The sequence below is a fragment of the Sturnira hondurensis genome, unplaced genomic scaffold, assembly GCF_014824575.4.
Source record: "Sturnira hondurensis isolate 20B ecotype Veracruz unplaced genomic scaffold, ASM1482457v3 Scaffold0018725, whole genome shotgun sequence".
Taxonomy (NCBI): domain Eukaryota; kingdom Metazoa; phylum Chordata; class Mammalia; order Chiroptera; family Phyllostomidae; genus Sturnira; species Sturnira hondurensis.
In genome coordinates this window covers 260,099-273,177 of record NW_028091356.1, presented here as the reverse complement: position 1 = coordinate 273,177, position 13,079 = coordinate 260,099, and positions in this window count along the sequence as shown.

Genomic DNA, 13,079 nt, shown 5'->3' with positions numbered 1-13,079 from the left:
AGTCAAGGTGGCCACGTTTAGCTGTCAAAGATAAGAAAGGCCTAGAGGATGCTACAGAAACAGAACAACAGCCAGTGTGCCTTGATCCCTAGGGAACTGGAGGAAAGATTTCTAGAAATGAAAATTGCTGGGCAGCCTAGGAAGGTGCTGCTTGCCAAACGCAGATGGAAATTTCTAAGTTTCTGGGTAGAAATTGGACGGGGTACTCATGGCCTTCTGTCCAATTCCCAGGCCTAATTAAGTCAGTCCACAGACTCGGAGGTCCTCCAGTGAGGAGGCATCCTGCCGTGTGCCCACAGATACTGCGTCTTCCTAGAATGACCTGCAGCCGTCTGCCAGGGTGCCTATGCCCTGGAAAAGGGGACATATAGGTCTTCCCGAGGTTAATAGATGGCGGCTCTGAATTCACTCTGACCCCCAGGGTCCCAAAGGGCCACCATGATTCACCAGTGAGACTGGGGACTTATGAAAGTGGGTGATGTATGGAGACCAAGCCCACGTCTGCCGGATGCAGTGTCCGTGGAGTTGTGTACCCACCTTGTATTTTTTCCCACTCCCAGAATATATGGTAAAGAGAAAGGTACTTATAACTGGCAGAATTCTCACATTGATTTTTTCACCCATGCAATGAAGGCTCCATCATGAGAAGGTCAAAGGGGAAGCTGCTGAAATGACCCCCTTGCTTCCACCCCATCACACCAAGAAAGGAAGTCAAAAGCAATAAAGCTCCAGTCCTGGGAAAAATTACAGCAATTAGTGCTACCACCAAACACTTGAGATGGGTAACGGTGGCAATTTCCTCCCCATGCCCACCTCACTTGACTTCTCTCGCTAGTGCGACAGACAGATGGCGAGTGGAGAAAGAGAGCAAACCTGTGCAGGCTTAGTCAGGCAGTGGTGCCAGTCACAACTCAAGTACACAACGGTGCAACTTGACACAGCTTAGGGCACCTGGCGTTCAGCTTTTGACCTGGAAACCACTTTCCTTCCTTGAATATCTGAAGCAATGTGCATTTACAGAGCAGGGCAAGTAGAACACCTTTCAGGCACCAGGACAGCATCAGGCCTCCTCCTCAATGTCATAATATCGGTGTGAGGGGACCTCGACCATTCTGATACCCTACAGGACATCCTGGCTCACTACATCGAGGGTATTAGGCTAGGGGGACCTAGTGAGTGGGAAGTGCCTAGCTCTCTAGATGCCTTTGTAAGGTATATGTGTGCCTGAGACTGAGGGGCCCACCATATAAGTGAGGTTTCTAGGGGCTCAGTGGTCTGGGGCATCTTTCTGAAGTGAGATACAAGTTGCTGTCTCTTGCATTTTGCACCAGGGAGAAAGAGACACCCTGGGGTCGGAGGGAAGCCACCTTGGACCCCTCCCTCTTGGAGGGAGCCATGCTTTATCCTCACAGGATAAATACATATTCAGTTATTGGTGTTCCCTGCTTGCAGTGCTCCTTCCAGCATCGTCATAAAGTCACAGAATGACTTATCCTTCACCGTGGTATCAAATACAACATCCCCTCTGACAATGGGACACCATTTACACTGTAAGAAGGGTGGCAGCAGGCTCATCCCCAAGGAATCCACTGGTATCACCACGTGGCTTATCATCTAGAATCAAGGAGCTGAGAGAATGGTGAAGTGGGTTAGTGAAGGCTCAGTTACAGTGCCAGCGGGAGGACAACACCCTGCAAACAGCGCCTGCTTTAAACCAGCGGTCAGTGTACCGTGCCATCTCCCCAAGAGCGGAGACGCATGTGTCTGAGGACAAAGGACCAGGGCTAGGGATGGCCCCTCTCACTGTTATACCTCATCATTCACTGGAAGGCTTTTTTGTTTCCATCCTTGAAACCTGAGCTCCGTGAGTCTGAAGTTTCTAGTGTCCACAGGAGCAATGCTTCCATCGGGACACACGGTCCCGGTTCCTAAGTAAGCAGGAAGCTGAGGTTTACCCTGCTCGTTTCAGGGTTCTCGCACCGCTAAACAGACAGACGTTCTCAGCTTGGCGGGGCCCCTGATCCTGATCAGCAGAGGAAATTGTGTGGCTGCTACACCGTGGGGGTGGGGAGCCCTCTCTTACCCTAAAGCTCTGGGGAAGGAGAAACTGAGAAGTCAATGGCAAGACCACCAAAGACTCATGTCCTGGAGGAAGGGAGGTCTGAGTCACTCCAGCAGGTCAAGACCCGTTATCTAAGGACAACGGGCGCTCCGAGTGAGCGAGGGAAGAAGACAGATGTGATTACCAATTTAGGCCCTAGGACCAGCCACAAGATGGGGACCTTCACAGCTATGTTTTATGTTGCTTTTTGTCTCTGGTATTGGTTTCTATCGCTCTTTGACCAAATATGACAAATTTAGTGGCTTAAAACCACATCTGCGTATTAGCTCTGTTCTGCAGGTCAGGCCTGGCATGCACAGCTGGGTTCTCTGCTCAAAGTTTCAAAAGGCTGAAAATAAGGTGTTGGCTGCCTTCTCCCCTGGAGTTCAGGGCCCTCTTTCAGGCTCACGTGGTTTAGCAGCATTCAGTTCCCTGCGGCCACCGGACTGAGTGAGTGAGGCCTTTGTTCTGTGATGGCCTCCCACATTCCTCCCCCTCCTCACAGCTACAGATGGAGATCTCCTCCTGCATTAAATTCAAATCTCTCTCAGCAGGTAGAGCCTTGGCCCTTTAAGGGCTCACCCGATGGGGTCAGGCTCACCCAGGATAATCTCCCTCTCATAACTTTGATTTCGGACCTGAATTACAACTGCGAAATTCCTTCAGTCCTAGATTAGCGTTTGACTCAGTAACAGAGAGTAGGTGTGTGTACACCAGTGGGCAGGAATTTGGGGATGCCATCTCCAAATTTTGCCTACCACACCTCTCCTCACTTTTTCCCAATTCTTCAGCTGATAGTAAAGCTTTAGATTTCTGGAGGGATTATACCGGATCGAGATGGCCGCGGGATGAAATGGAAACCGTGGGACTTCGCGCATCCTGTCGACGTGGACGTGAGGTTTTTGCCCAGATGAAGGTAACCGTGTATGGTGAGGGAGGAAAGAGGTGAACCGTGCTGGAGAGATTCTGTTTGTCCCCCCAGATCCCTCTCCCTCTTTGCTCTCTTGTCCAAGTAGATGGATCTACACTGATGACATCAGTGGGTTCCCCTGTACTCTGGCTCTGGTGGGTTTATCTAGTGGGGAGCAGCAGATTGGAGAAGGGGAGGAGAGAAAGGCCAGGGTGTTTTCTCCTCAGGCTCCCTCTTTGCAGGCGGCCTGTGTCTTTCACGCGAGGGCTCCACAGGGCCCTCTCCCCTGGATTTCAGGAGCCACGCCCCCACCCCTTCATCCTTGTAGGCCTGGCACAAGCTCTGCTGCTACTAGCCCCAGGTCGCCGCACGATCCCATTCATCTCCCTACACCCTGCCCACACCTTCGTCAATAGCCCCTTTATTAAATCTGACTTTCTCTAATTTGAGCGTGCCATCTGTTTCTGTTTGGACTCTGACACAAGAACCCATTATGAAATAGACAAAGGACTGTGGCAGATGCAGATACAAATATTACTCTTATTGCCACCACAGCTGATCCTGGACAGCATGGCTGAGGTCTGCCAGGCAAGCAGGTTTGCTCATGTCTCACGCCCGGGGTCGGCCCTGTGAGGGTTTGCCTGTGTGAAACTTTCATGGAGGACTGGAGGGGATGTGCGCTTTTTTACCGAGAGGGGGGAGGATGGGACTGAGCGTTTTGGCTCCTTCTTTCTGCCGAAGTGACCCATGAGTTGAGTCATTATCTTCCCCTTGGGGGAGATGAGAAGATGGGGCAGGAGGCCAGGAGCCTTCTACACGGGAGGGTGGACCCACCCCCACGCGGGGACAGAGGCCTGGCAGAGAGGCAGCACTCCTGCAACGCTCCGAATGGCAAATAATGCTTTGAATGAAGCCTAAGAGGGGCAAAAACAGCCAAAGATTTAACATCCAGAATTTCTATGAGGAGCACTGACAAAGCGATTAATTAAAATACTAAGAATCCAATTGAGAAGTGGACAAAGGCTACAAACAAGCAATTCATAAAAGAGGGAATGTTACTGGCAAATAAACATACAGAAAAATGTTCAAGCTCAATAATAATCAAGAATTTGCTTGTATACATGTTTTTTCCCTTCAGATTGGCAAAAATGTCAAAAGTCTGATGTTATCCAGTGCTGATGACGATGTCGGGAAACAGGCACTCAGACCGTTAGGAGAAATGTGAACTGACACCCTGGCCAGTGTGGCTCAGGACGTTGGTCCTGCAAAGCTGAAGGTGGCAGGTTCAATTCCTTGTTGAGCTGGGGCACATGCTGGGGCGGGTGGCCAACTGATGTTCCTCACACTCTTTTTCTCCCTCCCTTACGTTCTCTCTAAAAGATAAGGAAAATCTTTTTTAAAAATATATTTTATTGATTATATCATTACAGTTGTTCTATTCCCCCTTCATTCCCCTCCACCCTGCACACCCCCTCCGCCACCATTCTCCCCCCCTTTAGTTTATGACCACGTGTCTCAAGTTCTTTAGATTCGATATTTCCCCTACTATTCTTGCCCTCCCCCCTATTTTCTACCTACCGTCTATGCTATTTTCTGTGCCTTCTCCCCCCTTCTCCTCCTCCCACCCCCCTGTTGCTAACCCTCCATGTGTTCTTCATTTCTATGGTTCCACTCCTGATCTAGCTGTCCTCTTGGTTTGCTTTTGTTTTAGGTGTGGTTGTTAATAACTGTGGGTTTGCTGTCCTTTCACTGTTCATACTTTCATCTTCTTTTTCTTAGATAAGTCCCTTTAACATTTCATATAATAAGGGCTTGGTGATGATGAACTCCTTGAATTTGATCTTATCTGAGAAGCACTTTATCTGCCCTTCCATTCTAAATGAAAGCTTTGCTAGATATCGCAATCTTGGCTGTAGGTCTTTGGATTTCATGACTTGGAATACTTCTTTCCAGCCCCTTCTTGCCTGTAAGGTCTCTTTTGAGAAATCTGCTGACAGTCTGATGGGAACTCCTTTGTAGGTGACTGTCCCCTTATCTCTTGCTGCTTCTAGAGTTCTCTCCTTCATTTTAATCTTGGCTAATGTAATTATGATGTGCTTTGGTGTGTTCCTTCTTGGGTCCAACTTCTTTGGGACTCTCTGAGCTTCCTGGATTTCCTGGAAGTCTATTTCCTTTGCCACACTGGGGGAGTTCTCCTTTATTATTTGTTCAAATAAGTTTTCCACTCATGGCTGTTTCTTTTCCCCTTCTGGTACCCCTATAATTTGGATGTTGGAATGTTTAAAGATGTCCTGGAGGTTTCTAAGCCTCTCTTCTTTTTTTTAAAATTCTTTTCTGTTTGGTGATTTTTTCTTCCTTCTGGTCCATTCCATTGATTTGAGTCCCAGTTTCCTTTCCATCACTATTGGTTTCCTGTGCATCTCCCTTCATTTCAATTAGTTTAGCCTTCATATGTTCCTCTAATTTGTGACTATAATCAACCAGTTATGTGAGCGTCCTGATGACCCGTGTTTTGAACTGTGCATCTGAGAGGTTCGCTATTTCTTTTTTGCTTAGAGTTATTGGCTCTGGAGCTTTGAGTTCTTCTTGAGCCATATTTTTGACTGTTCATGCCTGTTACGCATGAGGAATGGAGCCCTAGGTATTCACCAGAGCGGGGCAACTTAGTCACTGGGTTGTGACGCTGTATGTGGGGGCGGGGTCAAAGAGGAGCAATGGCGGTCTTGTCTGCCGCCTCCCGCTGCCAGGGCCCATGCGTTCCATCTCACTGCACGCGAATGTGCGACTACAGTCAGCACTCCGCTGCTGGGTTCACCTGCTGGGGCCTGCACGGTCCGTCTCACTGCTCACTCTGCTGGTTAATCTGCGTGGTCTGTCCTGCACCCTCACTGGGTCCTCACTGCTACCCCGGCTCCCTGTGTACCTGGGTCAGGGGATCTTTCCTGCCCGACCCTGCTCCGCTGCTGGCTCCGCCCCTCTTACCGGTCCCGTTTGAATGGGTTCGTTGTTGTCGGACTTCCGTATAGTTCAGTTTTCTGTTCTTTGGCTGCGTCTTTGTTTACTAAACCTTTGTTGTATTCAGACTTGGTTGTGAGAGAAGGCACAGTGTTTCCACCTACGCCTCCATCTTGGCGGAAGTCTCTGATAAAGACTTTTGAAGGGCGACTCAGCAGTGAATTAGAACTTTGTGCATGTTCTCTGGCCCAGTGAGTCCACTTCTAGGGATAGAATGCCGGAGCAATGCTCATATTTGTACACACACACGGAATGCCATAGGCAAGGATGCTTGCTGTTCGCAACAGTGACAAGTTAGAACAGCCTTGTTGTCCACCAGCAGGAACAGCACAATCTTCATAGCCTGGAATAAGCTGCAGTTAAAAGAGTGGCCAAAGCAAGGGAGAAAGAACAGTGAGGTACACTGAGTTTACATACATTTTTTTCCCCAAAGAAAGACTCCCTATGTATATCACTATACGTAAAAAAGTAAGATTCAATACACACACACACACAGACACACACATATATATGCAACCTCATCAGTTGAATTCACAAGCATAAAAATTAAACAAGGGAAGAAGATTTTATCATCAGGGTTACTGAGATTTTTCAAAATTCCAAATGTTAAAAAAAAATCCAACTTTTTGAATATTCACACCCTTTGAGTTATACTACCCTGGTTGTATTTAACTAAGTTTAAAGTTTGCATGTGGGTGGGTATTAATTAGTCGACACTCCATTAGTTAAGGCTGCAGGAGCCGTCCTGAGTTACTGAACAGCCTGCATATGGAGGGAGGGGCACGAGAGGAGTTTCTGGATGGGATCCAACCACCCAGTAACAGGGCAGAAACTGAAGATAAAGCATCGGTTACAGGCACTTCTCTTTAAAGATAAGGGTGCATAACACAGATAGCAAATATCACAATATCCTTCTAAGAACACAGATGACCACTCACGCAAACACAAATGCCATATAGGGACTCAGTGCTGTTTTGTATGATGACGTTATTCAATGCCCTGTGCACGGGACAGCTCCGTTTCAATGTGCCGAGGGGTTAGTCACCGAGCCCTAATGCAGGCGTGCCACAGGTATCCCTCTGTGACACGCTTGGATACAATAGAAACCTGTGAAAGAGAAATTTAACCAAAGATTTAGTTTCCTTTTTGACATAGTTACAAGCTCTTATGAATCCACGTGATATGGACTATTACTGGTAAAACTGAGTAAAGTAGGAGAGTTAAATTCCAAAGCTTGCAAATGCAGGCTCAATGGCTCAAAAAAAAGCAGAATGACACTTGAATGCTGATATCCTCAAACCTAGGCAGCTATAACTGAATGCATGGTTGGATGTGAAAATAGGTAACATAATATATAAAGTCTGATTTGAACATGCTGTATAAAAATGATAAAAAGACTGGTAGCTCAAGAAAAGATAGGTAAACAGGAATGAAAATGGTCTTGCATTGGAGCAAGGCAGAAAAGCACTTAATGAAGCCTGGGTGAAATAAAACACATCGGCATAAACTGACCTGGAAAGAGAAAGCCTTCCTCTTAGACACTGAAATCCCTAAGTTACTGTGGGGTCACCCAGCCTGCCCCTACAAGCTCTATGGAATTATATAAATTCATGAAACGATATAAGAACATAGCCCCAGTGTCTAGGGTCCAGATCTTTACACTGTTTTTTACCAAGAGAACCCACAGTTTCTTGAAATGTGCACAATGGTGGACCTTCAGATGGGAAATGCAAGCTCTGGCAAGTCTCGTGTTTGGAGTTAAGATGAGGCCGTGAAGGCCAGCCTGGCGGGTTCCCTCACAGAGGTTCCAAGTGCTGAATGCAATGCCTCTCCCAGGGTTTCTTTGCCACTTTGCTTGTGCATGAGCTTCATTTTCTCTGGCTGACTGTCCCGATGAGGTGTGGCTCTATTAGGAAGGAGAAAGGAGAAAACAGATGTCGGGCAGGCAACCTACGATGCCTGTAACAGGTGCCATGGTTGGTCCATTGAGGGTCAGGTGCCCACTCACTGACCAGCCACTGTGTCCCCGAAGATAGACCATCTAAGAAGATGGCAGCACTCATTAGACCTGCAGGTGAAGAGGTGGGGAAAGTGACATGGTCCCCCCAAACAAGGGAACTGTACCCGGACGAAGAAACATCCTCTATTAGTTACCTATTGCTGCTAACAAATTACCCCAACACTTAGTGGCCTGAAACAAGAAACATTTACTATCTAAGAGTTTCTGAGGGTCAGGCATCAGGTGTGGCCCCGACTCAAACTGGTCCATCACAGGGCTGCAGCCACGGTGCTGGCCAGGGCACAACCATCCCGAGGCTCAGCAGGAGCAGGTCCGCTTCCAAGCTCACTCCCACGGCTGCCGGCAAGCCTCAGGTGCTTGCTGGCTGCTGGCCAGAGACACGGGTCCCCTGAACAGCAGGCCTAACAATAGGGCAGCTCACAATATGGCAGTTGGTTTTTCTCAGGGCAAGTGAGCGAAAGAGTGAGAGAGGGTGCCCAAGACAGGAGCTGGCGCCTTTTTGTAACAAATCTCCGAGGTGACGTTGTACCACTTGTGTGGTATTCGATCGTCAGAAATGAATTGTGAATTGCTAGGTCCAGCCCACACTCGCAGGGAGGGGACATGAGATCATTGGGGGCCGTTTTACAGGCTGCCTACTATAGGTTCCACAGGGCAGGTAATTTGATCAGAGAACGCCAGGCTGAGCGGTGGCGTGTTGAACCTAACATGGGACAATTACAGTTTAATACAAACAAGCTGACTCTGTAGGAAAACCTTGAGATGATGATACTACAACAAGAATATCAACAAAAAATGTGCTAACAGGTGGTAGTAATGCATACAGAAGGTTTAGAAAATCATTAAATATGAAACAGATACAAATTGGTATTTATAAGATATAAGATGGAAAGAACAGTGATAAATGAAGACACATGACCACACCATCCAGTGGAAGAGAAAGGGGGCAACCGTCACTTCAGAAGTTTCCAGTGTCACCCAAGCCCACCCCTGCAAAGGTCCCTGTCACCCTGAATTCTGTGATTATTCTCTTTCTCTTCTTCATAGTGTTATCGATGGGGGTGTCTTGCCAATGTCCTACACAAGGTGTTATTTGGCTTTCCCCGCTTTTGACTTCACAGGAATGGAATCACACCGCATGTGCTCCTCTGTGACTTGCTTCTTCCATTCAAGATTATGTTTCTGAGACTTCTCCATCTGATGTGGTCCCACCGATGTTTCCAGTTTGACCCCAACTTCATTAAGCTCTTTGTGTATTATTCTAATCCAAAAGCAAACTCCACTCTATTTTTCCAGCCACCAGCTTGCTCTCCACGGTGGTGTACAGCAACGTACGGCTCCGCCGCAGCTCCTCGGCGTGTGATGTGGGTCAGTTCCGTCTTTTTGCTGCACAAACAGGGCTGCTGTGAGCATCACTGACCTCGTTTGCTGGTTTGCTTGTGCGAGGGTTTACCCAGAGAACACACCTAGGAAAGGAATGGCCAGATCAAGGGTGTGTGAATGTTCAGCCGTAAGAGATAATGCCTCGCGTTTTTCTGAAAGTGAGTGAAGTGATTCACACTCCATCTCCAATAAATACATGTTCTACTTGTTTCCAATCCTGATATTTGAAATGATCTGTCTTGTAGATTTTTGTCGATCTGGGAGGCATAAAATGGAATTTCATTGAGGTTTTTATTCTCATTTCTCATGGGTTATAATATTTTTTTTTTACCACATTGGCAAGTGCAATCCAGTGATCCAATGAGACTCGACTGTACACTCAAGTTTTAGCCATTATCCATGTAACTATTTATATATTATTGTTGCCTTGATTAATTGTCATACCTGTGCAAATTCTTTGGTTAAGAGTTAAATGCAAAGCATCGAGATTTGTAATAATGGCTTAGTGTAAGGACTATGTTGCAAAGTGGCTTAAGGCATGGACAGTCACGGGCATGGTTCTCCTTTGGTATTTATTTAGTTATATTTTGAAGAATTTGTTTATTTATTTTTAGAGAGAGTGAAGGGAGGGAGGAAAACCTTGATGTGCAAGAGATACATCCATCGGTTGCCTCTTGCACACCCCCAACTGGGGGAACATGCCCCAAACCCAGGCACGTGCCCTAACTGGGAATCGAGTCAGCACTGGGACTCAGTCTACTGAGCCACACCAGCCAGGGCTTTTGTATTTATTTTGATATATTATGTGAAGGTGTCTTAAGGGAATTAAAGGCAAATGTGAGACATGCACATCTAGTTCACATATCATTTCTGCTGCCCTAAAGAGTGTACAGGCAAAGAAGGAGTGAACCACTGGGGGCTGGACAGATTTTGTTCCCGTTACAAGCCCCAGAAGATGAAGGTTCTTTTAAAGTCTTAGAATTTTCTTACTCAGAGATTTACAGTGAAGTATTACATAAAGAAATTACTTCCCTTAGATGTTACTCTGCACAGTCAACATTGGACTGTAAACACACGGAAGTTTGGATTGACTTCACATCCTGATTGGACTATACCCAAGAAACACGTCCCAGGAAACAGTCAAAGTGCCAAGTGTAATGCCAGCTTCAGATGGGAACGAAATCAGGTGATAGTAATAGTTGGCAGTAGCCTGTTCTTCGAGGCAGAGCCGAGATGGGACCTGCCAAGCACTGGGATTCACTGTGAGATGAACCTGGGCTCTAGCTGTCTGGGAGGCCTGGCTGGAAATGGAAGCAGTGACAGAAGACAGTGGAGGCTGGGTGCTCCTCCTGCTCGCACTTAGAGCTTCCCTGTCAAAGCTAGCACAGAAAATAGACCAGGACGACTTCCACTCATGCACTGCTGACGTATAAACATTCAACATTTTTAAAAAGCAATTTAGCACAGCCATGAGGAATTGAAACATGTTCCTATATTTTTACCATGTAATTCCATCCTTAGGAATGTGCCCAATCAGAGGGGGAGGGGAGAGAGGACTGGGACTGGGAGGAAAGAGAGGTAGAGGGAAATGGAGGGAAGGGAAGCGAGTTTGTGCACACAAGTACTTGTGCACATTGAGTGCAGGGGCAGTGTGGACAAGTGTGGTTGGGCAGTGGGCTCCCAGCTCTCCCTCTCCTCAGCCCTCTCCCCTTGCTCCCTTACCAACTCCAGGGCCCAGCTTCAGGAGGGTGCATGGTGGGTGGACAGAATGCTGAGCCTCCTCGTATCATGGGGAACTAGCAGTAGCTGCAACTTCGTTGTCGGGTCCAGAATTTTCTTTCAACATTGCAAGCTATCTTTTTGCCTTTAATCCATTATATTCTTATGGGACCACCAGCATACACGTGGTTCCTCATTGATCTAAACAGCTGATGTGACAAACACTGTAATGGACATCTGAACAAACAGAACTGAAGAAAACAATTCAGAGATGGTACTGAGAGGTGCATTAAAGTGCTTTTATGGTGTGCACGCACATTGAAAACCTTCATCTCCAACAACAGATATTCAACTCTGTAAGATAATTGTGGGTTGTCTAGATGAGGAACAATGAGCAGCTAATGCAATGATTTTGAACACTGAAGAATACATGCGTACAAATTAAGGAAACCTCAACTGAAACTGGTGTCAGGAAAGACCTACCTTGCATCTCCAAGAGGAAGGTGTATTTACTTTACTACTCTGGACGGAGGAAGATTTTCTGCTTGCCCAGCAACAAGGCCAGCCAATGAAAAATGCCACAACTCAGTCAATAAGTCGTGATCACTCTGAACACTTATTTTCCTCCACTGCACTTTCATTTTCCTTCTGCTAATGACTGTTGTCAACCAAAGATCATGGAAGGTCATCATCAGCCATTCGGTGCCAACAGGAGTTTCCAGTTGGGGGTGTGGTGAAGGGAAAGACTTTTTTCAGTGGAAACAGCTCCATTAGGAAAGAGCTCAGTTGTGGCTGGGACCACGCAATCAGGACATGGCCTCTGCATCACGATCCTGGTGCTGCAGCACAGCAGAGGACAACTGCAAGTGCACCCCACTGCCTGGGAGAGGAGCCGGTTTATAAAGAGTTTTGGCCCCAAGTCCAGGATTGGTCCTTGCACTTGGAAATGAAGACTCCATATCATTACAGTTTGGCTCCCAAAGCACTATCCTGATTGGATGGAACGGAGCCACTCTGATTGGGTAGCAAAGATTGGATGGAAAAAACGTCAGTTCAATTGGTTTAATTTCTCCCCTAGGAGCTCTCTTGTAAGGGCTGACTCAGGTGAGGGAAGCACAAGGCTTTGAAATGCAGCTGAAAGCAAACGATGACTGCTAGCCTCTGGTTGTGAATTTGGGCCCAATTAATGCTCAGTCCTTTTCAGCAGGTATATTTTTCTCTGGGTCAACACTTCCTCGCCCCACTCTCCTTTCTATAAAAGACTTCCATCTTGTGTAGTCCCTCTGGGTAGCGCTCTGCTTGCCTGATTCAGGAATTGTTGGATGAAGTCAATTAATTCAAATTTACTAAGCTGAATTTTTTCTTTTTCAGCATGAGAAATGCTCAAAAAGATATATTAAATAAAAAGTAGGCCATAAAACTACATATACAGCATGATAAAAATTCCTAAGAAAAAACTGCACGTTTATTTTCTAACGTGTAAGAAAGTTAATGAGTGGTGCGATAATTGGTGATTTAAATGTTCTGTATTTGGTCATAAGCTTTCAAATGTTCCGTAATGAACAGATACGATTTTCATAATGAAGAAAAATACTAAGTATATGTTAAAAGTCCTATTCTTCATTTCAACTGGGCCCTGGAGGCAGCCCGGCTCTTGTCACCGCTGCCTCAGCCAAACGGGCACCCAAGCTCCTCACCTTCTCCCTGCCAGCGACTGGGCCGCGCTGCCTTCGCTCGGCCCCCTCGTCTCTCCCCGACTTGCCTTCCTCCTCTTTTGAAATATTTTACTTTTCTGGACTGGCCACGGTTTTCGCAACACATTGCCTTGCTCACCGAGCAGCCCTGCAGAGCCCTCGACCCTGACTCGCGGCGCCACAGCGCCCCCGCACGGCCGGCCGGGCCACCTCCGCGAGCTCCGGCCGCGCCCTCGC